Raw genomic sequence first — 7,908 nt, 5'->3', positions numbered from 1 at the left:
CGGGTGCCCGAACTTTCCAACTCTTCCAGGGAGGCCCAAGTGAATTTAGAAACCACTTGAGATTTTAAGCCCCAGAGCTCAGGATGTTAAGAGCTGTTCTCAGTTCCCCCTCCTCCACATTTCCAAGGTTCTTAGTGGAGGAGCCCAAGGACTCCTCGGTGGACGGATCACAGCAGATCCCACAACGACCTCTGGGGCTTGTGTCCGACTGTCCCGGCCTGGACACCCTCAGCCCTGCTTCGTCTTTACCACTCACAGGGAGTGCCTCTGGGACCCTGGAGTGTGAGACAGAAGTGGATTGTTTGCTCCCGCCCCTCAGCTAGTAAAGTGAGCTGGGAGGCGCCCAGAGGAGTTCCTGGGAGTGGAGGGTGCATTGGAGGTCGAGGGTGGGCGGGCTTCCCAGCAGAGCGGGCAGTCGGGCGGGCGGCGCCGGGCGAGAAACCCTGGGCAGGGACAGGGGAGGGGATTCAGGGACATTTTCCAGGGCGCATTTTCCAGAATTCCGTGCCCCTAACTCAGTTCTCAACCCACACCAGCCAGATGCTTCCGAGGCAGGAGATGAGGAGGGGAGAGAAAGGACAGGAAAGGACTGCACGTGATGGGCTCTGGGCTGTGGCAAAGAACCCAAGAAACTCACCCAGTCTGTAAGGGCCTGCCCTACAACTCAGAAACTGCAAACCAAAGTGACCTCAAAGGTGTTCTAACGCGCTTTTAAAGTACTGGCATTTGCAGGTTTCTGTGCAACACACACACACAAAAATAGTTCTTTTTTTCACTGTTTATTAGGAGAATTCTCTATTAAACGCCCCTCTGCACACTTTATGGATCATTATATTATTTGAAGTCTGACATTTTGTTTTTATAATTTTAAATTATATATCTCATTTACATTTGTCCAAATCTTAATCGGTTAAAAATATGATAGACAATATTTCAATTCAGTGACCTTGTCAGTTGTGGATGTCAGCATGATTAAAAAGTCCAAAATATCCTAAAATGGACTTATGGTTAGTGGTTCCAGAGAAATCTTGAAAACACAAACCTTAAAATGGCATGTTTTATTAAAAAACATACATATTTATAAGCCTGTAAGAACATGCATATGTACTTCTATATTCAGGAATATATACACATCAATACAATATCAATTAAACTTTAATGCACTTATACTACAGTTTTGGTTTAATTTTGCTGGCATATCACCAAAAAATTACTTATCATAGAATTTGTACCAGATATTCTAGGTTGTTTAATGTAATCCTCTAAACCTATGCTATTTACTTACTGATACAATAATTGAAATCAGTTTACCAAGAATCCTACTTTTACAAACATCTGTGTTCCCTTTAGTGTCAGTTCTCTTAAAACTATATGTGCTTGTCTACTGAATTTCTCAATAAAAGAGTTTAATAGAGAAAGAGGAAACAACATTTTGTCTTTACTAGCATAATCTTGTGTTGAGTTTCAAGCTATCACAAATGAGTTTCATTTAGGTTGTTATTATTACTCATATAAAATAACCTATTAGGTTTCATGCCAAGCTCTTTGATGTGTAAGAATTAAATACAAAGAGGTTGTCCACATTAAACATGTCCAGTTTTTATTTGTTAATTATGTCTCAGTAAAGCTGGGGAAAAGCACAAATGCTTAGTATTCCTCAGATATTAAAAAATGAAAGGAATAAAAATATGGGTGGTAAACATCAATACAAAAATAAGCTAACAACAATTTTTGTAAAAAAAAATATGAAACTATTCAGAAAGTCATCATCGCTAAGAATCAGATAGTATGTGAAGTGAGATTTTAATCTTGCATCTACAAGTTGGCTGAATTTTAAGATGATGTTTAAATTCTGACACTATCGTGGCCAGGGAATGCTATTCGATGTGAACAGTGCCCATTAGCATGTTATTTCTAAGAACTGTAGCTGACTGAGTGCAGTAACGGCCTTCAAAGTATTCACACTGTTAATAAGTTTTTTTTTTTAATTCGAATTCTTGTAATAAAATAGTAAGGTTAACAAAAGAGCTTATACCTATTGATTTTGAGAACAAAATGAAATAACGCGTACAAAGTACAAAGCCATATTATTAGCCTAAGTATTAACTATTTTTACTGTGGGTAGAGGGTATTAAGAAATATTACATCAGACTTGTGAATAAGGCAAGCAAATAGCTGCATGCCCTTTAGATGATATATGGAAATTTGTCTAATATTCTGTTTAAAAAACTATCCAAGCATTACATTTTCAACTTCTTTATAGATTAGAATAAAATTCTAAAATTACATATCATATTATAAATTGAAAAAATGGGTTCTGGTGCATGATTTCTGTACAGATAAAATGCAAATAAAATTGTAAACATTATTTATTTATTTACATTTATATATTTGAGAGTCAAAGCCAGAGAAGCAGCAAGAGTGAAAGCAAGATTCAGAATGTTTCCATATTCCAGTGGAACAGTGGTATTTTTATTTTGTATTTATTCAATATTATGGTTGGAGTGCATTGGGAACCCCTATTACAAAGTGATTTGAAGGTATGTTACTATAAAAATTAAAGGAAACACAAAATGTTGCAGGATGTGAGAGGGGTCATGCCAGACAAGCCTAGGATATTAAGGAGTCTTTATTAACCAAGCTTGCTGATGGCAGTGCCCACTAGAAATTAGCAAATGACAAGTCCTGGTAGCAATCCAGTCTGAATCAAAACCCAAAGAGGAGCAAATGCTCATTACCGTGAAACCCATCCATTAAACTGAAGACCTATGTCCCAGCTTCTTCAACAATAGAATTACCCTAAGAGAGTTGCAGTGAGCCACCTGGACACACTTACAAAGCTGCAAACATTCACCTTTTCCTGGCTGTCCATATTCCATGACGGCTACACCTCATCTCTCCTGGAACTCTTAGAAGGACACAAATTAGGAATGCAAAGCATCTTTGCATCCTTACTGACTTACAGGAGCAGGGAACAGAGGGTGAGGAATGCAGACATGCAGGGGTCATGCTACCTGTCCTCAGTCTGTCCACAGGAAACCAGAGAGCAATTACTGGGGAGGCCAAGAATTGGAGTGCCAGAACAATGGAAGCACCTGACCAAGAGAGTGAACCCCTCCTTATCATGGGCCTTTATGGTTATGTAACAATGCAACCTCCCTCCTTCTCAGGTTCCAGGTGATGATAGGCGAGCATCACAGGTGGGCAGAAAGAACGATTTAGTTGAGCAAGGTCTGGATTTCAAGCTCAGGACCCTGAACTAGCTGCCTAGGACCACATTGGAAAGAAAGGACAAAATGGGGACAAAAAGAGAGAAAGAGAAGTATGATTATCTTCTTAGAATTGCAACTGTGAAATGCATGAAATCTGTTCTCTTTATAGTAATAAAAGAACCAAAATGAATGAGAGAGAAAAGAGGGAGAAAGATCTTTCACTTGGTGGTTTACTTAAAAATGCCTGCACTAGCCGGGGCTGGGGCCAGCACAGTAAGGCGCAAGGAACTTCAGTGGTTGAAGCATCATCTGTTGCCTGCCAGGACTGGTCAAAAGGAAACTGGATTGCAAGTGGATCACAGGCACTCCAATGGGGGATGCAGGTGTTCGAAACCTACCGTGCCACAACATTCACTTCGACGGATGACTCTGTGTAGCACGAGAGATAACCCAAAAGTTATAGTTTTATTGCTTCCATTAATATTAGCCAACTTTATACTAATTTAATTTTATCTCAATTTGTTGTCTTCAATCATTACACAGAACAGTGCTTGCTCTCTTGGATTAACTTTATAATTCTGCTGGCATCTTCATTAATGAGTTAGTCTTTGGCTTTTGCCCATTATATATTTATATGAAATCAGTAAATTTTAATTTTGTAAGATTTATTTGCTTTTATCAGAAAGGCGGATGTACAGAGAGGAAGAGAGACATAGAGGAAGATCTTCTGTCTGATGGTATACTCCCCAAGCAGCTGCAACAGCTGGAGCTGAGCCAGTGTGAAGCGAGGAGTCAGGAGCTTCTTCCAGATCTCCCATGCAGGTGCAGGGTCCCAAGGCTTTGGGCCGTCCTCAATTGCTTTCCCAGGCCACAAGCAGGAAGTTGGATGGGAAGTGGGGCCACTGGCATTAGAACTGGTGCCCATATGGGATACTGGCGTGCAAGATGGATACTAGCCAGTAGGCTTACTGCATCAGGCCCCAGAGAGAACTTTTAAGAATATATTGACTATTATCCCTTAGCACTTATGCTTGGTTTATGCTTAAAAGACACCTTAGCATAAAACTGATTTTTTTATTTGATACAGATGCATAGGTCTTTGAATTAATAGCGTGCTATGCTCTAGCTATAGGCAACTGCCTAGGTTGCCTTATACCTATGCAAATGTTACATTTTGGGGAGAAAAGTAGGCAGCAGCTGTGGACATCCTGGCCTGGCTAATGCCATATTTGTGTTAACTCTACAGTATGCTAGCATAATTGCTTATTGTGATTGTTATTATTTTAAGATAAATGGGGAAGACAGGGAATTCCAGGATGAGACACACCACCCTAGTCCCAAGTCAGTGCCAGGATTGAGGGCTGGCCATGTCAATCTGGGTAGCAGTACCCACCAGTACATGCGAGAGTCATTGCTGAGGGTAGACCTGGAAGGAAACTTATGGAACTCCCCTGCTAGGCCCAGCTCCTGCTGGCGAGGATGAAAACTGGGGCTGGGAGCAGGCAAGGTCAAGCTGAGGCACCTGTTAGCATATATGTGGGCCAGGATTGGGGGTGGGCCAAAAGGGTCAGGCCACAACACACACTGGCATGAGTGAGAGCCAGGACAGGGTGAAGGGCAGGCCAATTTGGACCACAACATCCAACAGTTCAGATGAGGTCTGGGGGTAGGCCAGGCCGGGCTAAGCTATTGCACTTGCTGGCAAGAGCTGAGACCTGGGGAGAGCCAGACTGAGCCAGGCTGTAGCAGCTGCTGGCAAATGCTGAGACTGGGAGTGTGCCATCTCAGACTGGGCCACAGTAGCTGCCAATGCACAAAAGATCCTGCACTGGGAGAAGGTCTCGTAGGGGACCTTTGGGACTCCCTTACTGAGCTGATGTTTCCACTGCTGAATGTGAAAGCTGGGACTTGGGGTGACCCAGTCTGTGAGCACTTCAGACTGTGTTAAATTACTGTACCTGCTGGTGTGCATGAGAACCAGCATAGCTGCAGGTCAGCTGGGGTATGCTACAGCACCAGCTAGCAGGTGCCAGAACTGGGTGCAGGTCATGGAAAACCCCCAAAAAAGGGATCATGGATTTGCAGACTGCTAAGTGTGCAAGTTTCTTAACGTTGATTAGGAAGTAATGGTCACTCTGTTATATGAAGCTTGTCTTCTTTGCAGCAATTGGCAGGGTAGGGGTCACATATCTGACTTTTGGCAACCACTTGAGATTGAATCCTGTGGGAGTAATAGCAGCTGAAAAGTTAAAACTACAAGAGAGCTGTTCTCATTTTCCATTTTCCTTTCCAGTGATTTTTGTAAACAAGCCTGCTTTGTTGTTACAGGAAAGGAGGAGGAATGCAAAGGAGAGAATACATGGTATTAGATTTCGTGATGAACTAAGCGGTTACTCCAGTGACTGAAGTAGAAAATACAGAAAACAAAACAAAACAAACAGGTGTGCTTAGTTCCTCAAATCACTGGCTTATAGTTTAGCCTGGCAGTAAGATTCTAATGTGTAGCAGATTCCTAACAACTGCAATGTTAAAAATGTTTGTGGTGCAAAAACAGACCTCACAGAATGATTATGGAAGTTCAATGTTGACACGTTAAAAATATGCCTGCATTTTCTGCAATGCTGCTTCCTGATTGCCCTGTTCTGAGCATAGCCAGATCTTACTAGCACACTCTTAATGAATGCAAGAGGCTTACACCTAGTGTCGTGCTTCTAACAAATGATGACAAAGTGATAGCAGGTCATTGTCAGCATCAAGTTGGGAAAAGATTGCGACATCTGCTTTTTTTTTACTTTTTGGAAAAAGTCATATTCTAAACAGCCCAGTGGGCAGGTGCATAGAACAGACAGAAGCCTCTAAACACAATTGTCAGCAGCCGTGTACAAAGTGCATGGCTCCCTCAAAATTGTAACCCCAACCTACAGCTTAAGGAAATCTCATAAAAGCCCTTGGGACAGAATCATGGAACAAAACTCCCAGATTGACTTTTATGAATTGCCATGCCTAATAAATGTAATCTATGGGTTTGTGGGGAACTGTTATATTTAAATAACTATTACACTTAAACTCACTATTTATGAGAGAAAAGAAAATAGAAGACAAAAGCATATAACGACTTAAACATTGGATTGGCAAAGTATTAGCAATAATAACCCCCACTAACTAAAGGGGGCATTTAATTGTTGATGAGCATTTAATTGTTATTCCCTATTCAGGAAGCAATTTTCTGGCACGTAAATCTATGAAAATTTGAAGCACACATATCTTTAACATATTCTGTTGGTATGAATGTAACTTAAAATAGTACTATTAATGTCCTCAAAGGTGAGCTTTTATAGCACTGCATATAATAATAAACTGTGTAACTACTTATGATATTTTATCTTTTTATTTTAAAACATTTGTATATTTTTATTTGAAAGGCAAATGTACAAAGAGAAGGAAAGACAGAGAGACAGAGATCTTCTATCCACTGGCTCTCTCTGTCCTTTTGTTTTCAACAACTCTGCATTTCAAATAAATAACAAAGTCTAAAAAAATGAATGTAGAAAGAGGTCTGCTTATTGAATAGGCAGAGTGATAAGGAAAGAGCAAGAAAGAGAGAGAGGCCTTCCATCTGCTGGTTTACTCCGCAGATGGCTTACACAGCTGGAGCTGAGTTGATCTGAAACAGGGGACCAAGAGTCTTGTTTTTCCCCAGATATCCCACATGGATGTGGGGACTCAAGGCCTTAGCCATCCTCCTCTTATTTCCCAGTTCATAAGCAAAGACTTGGATAGGAAGTAGAGCAGCTGGGACATGAACTGATGCCCATACGGAATGGCAGAATGAAGGCAGAGGAGTAACCACGCTGGCCCTGGTAAGTATGTCTTTATATCACCAGTTTATGGAAAAAGGGAAACTGGGAACAGAAAAATGAAATGACTTCCTTGAGGTCACAAAGTGGCAGAGCAGAGATTCAAAGCCATGCACAATTACAGCAGGCTACTTCTTAAGTAAAGAAATAGTTTGAATGAATATAAATAAAATGTTTAAATAACTAACATTCTAATTTTAGACTATTTGAAGTGAATATTTGAGAGAATAGGGTGGGTCTATTCACAATTTTATAAAACAAAATAGATTATTGCTGTCCTTTAATGGAATTACTTATCAAGAATTGCTAAATACATATTCTGAAAGTATTAAACGGGTGACACTAGTGAATATAACCTCTGGTGGAATATCCCTATGTGAAGCAAGAATTCATTAAAGTTTCTGATGTTTCCAGAGAAATTGAGGATCTTTTTTGTTTAATGTATTAGATGTTTGTCAATAAATCATATATTTTTAAATATGCATTTTTTAAAATGACATTTCTGAGCAGACTAGCTCTGTGCAATACCCCTGTAAATGCACCATAATTAAGGAGATACACTCAAAGTCTCCTGATAAATTGCACTAAATTGTAATGGAATGCATCCTTGTATCAGATTATGAACTAGACAAATACCAGCCAGTCACTGCAGCATAAATAAGTAGATAGAAAAAAATCAAGCCACCAAGCAACCCCAATAAAATAATTGCTCCTATAAATTATCGGTTTCAATACTAATGTGAATATAATCAATTCTGCTTATGCCCATAGTAGAAGTTTGAAAGGTAAAGGCTTGAGTCAGACTCCACATGCTTGAATTCCAGCTCTGCCACTTCTTA

Source organism: Ochotona curzoniae, unplaced genomic scaffold, assembly GCF_017591425.1.
Source record: "Ochotona curzoniae isolate NIBS_2020 unplaced genomic scaffold, NIBS_Ocur_1.0 contig_1014, whole genome shotgun sequence".
In the NCBI taxonomy this organism is placed as follows: domain Eukaryota; kingdom Metazoa; phylum Chordata; class Mammalia; order Lagomorpha; family Ochotonidae; genus Ochotona; species Ochotona curzoniae.
Note: the sequence above shows the minus strand (reverse complement) of the source record.